Here is a 1,399-nt window from a genome sequence, read left to right as displayed (position 1 = left end):
TGTAGTAAGTTAGGACGATGTGACAAGAGTTCCAGTTTCTAACCTGGCCGGATGCTCAGGAAAACAAAACAGCGTGAAACAGGGAACAAGACGTGAAAATTCAGTTTCTGTATTGTCATTGTTGCTGTAAGTATTCAGCCTTCCAGATAGAGAACCTGTCTGATTTCATTTGCGATCATTCTGATGGAATCACTTTATATAAATAGTTCAGTTTAAATTTAAAATTCTTAAGCTGAAAACAGTAACTTAACTAGCCATAAGAAGTTACAAGCTAAACATAAATAAAAATATTCTCCATACAACACCATGGATACCCGTCGCCAAGAAGTTCATGCGTAAAGGTTCAAATCCCCTGCTGTAGGTGAACACAGATTTGTACTCATCTTGTATAAACAAAGTTATCTCATACGAATATGGATGTTAAATCTGGCATGTAAGGTAAATAGCTGGTGGAAGAAACGGATTAGTCCACAACGCTATGGTTTAATCAACACTTAACATTCGTTGCTAACTTCAGTTCCAGAACAATCCTACTTCTAGAAACTTACCTCTAATACCACTGAAAGTCGTGGTTTACGTTTGGAGTACCAACAGACGCGAAGCATGGAGTGAGCCGAAGTCTGTTGAGGTTGTAGTTCTGTGATGTGACCTGCGTCCACTCAGTCAAGTCACCACTTTCGCCGACCAATTCCACAAATGTATGATGAGTATGGTGTGGCCAGACTCATTTTCTCACGATGGCGTATTCATAGGGCTGCACGCACATGTCAAGGTTATTACGAACATTCCTCGACTGGCCCACTAAATCGGCCGACCTTCACCCCATAGAAGATGTGTGGGCGTCTTTGAAACAGCAGAGCGGTGGAAATACGGACAGAATCATCCCCGCAAGTGCCGTCTTCTGGACATGGCGTGGATTCTTCGCTGAATCAAAACTGGTACCCATGGCTCAGGTGAGCGTATATAAATACATACATGCCTAAACTATGTGATTAGTGATTATTTTTAGTTATTGTTTCCTTAAGGAGTGTACTTTACTTGCCACTGCCAAGTACGAAGAGTGTTTTTAGAGTAACAACCGAATCTGTATTTATTCACAGTGTAAATTGTACCTTCACCTTCCTCCTCCTATCAGAGTGAGTGTACAATATCATTACTGCAGCTACACACAATCATCGTACGGTTGGCCGACTGCATGGCTAAATGGTTAGCGTCCTGGCCTATGGTACGGAGGGTGCAGGGTTCGATTCCCAGCCGGCTCGGGGATGATAACCTTGATTCGTTAATTCCGATGCCTCGCGGACTGGGTGTGCGTGCCGTCTTCATCATTAGAATTCATCAGAGGTAGCGTCCCACCCTCAGAGACGCGCAGGTCGCCTACATGGCGTCAACTCAAGAG

The sequence above is a fragment of the Anabrus simplex genome, chromosome 6 (genome assembly GCF_040414725.1).
Source record: "Anabrus simplex isolate iqAnaSimp1 chromosome 6, ASM4041472v1, whole genome shotgun sequence".
NCBI classification, from domain to species: Eukaryota; Metazoa; Arthropoda; class Insecta; order Orthoptera; family Tettigoniidae; genus Anabrus; species Anabrus simplex.
Note: the sequence above shows the minus strand (reverse complement) of the source record.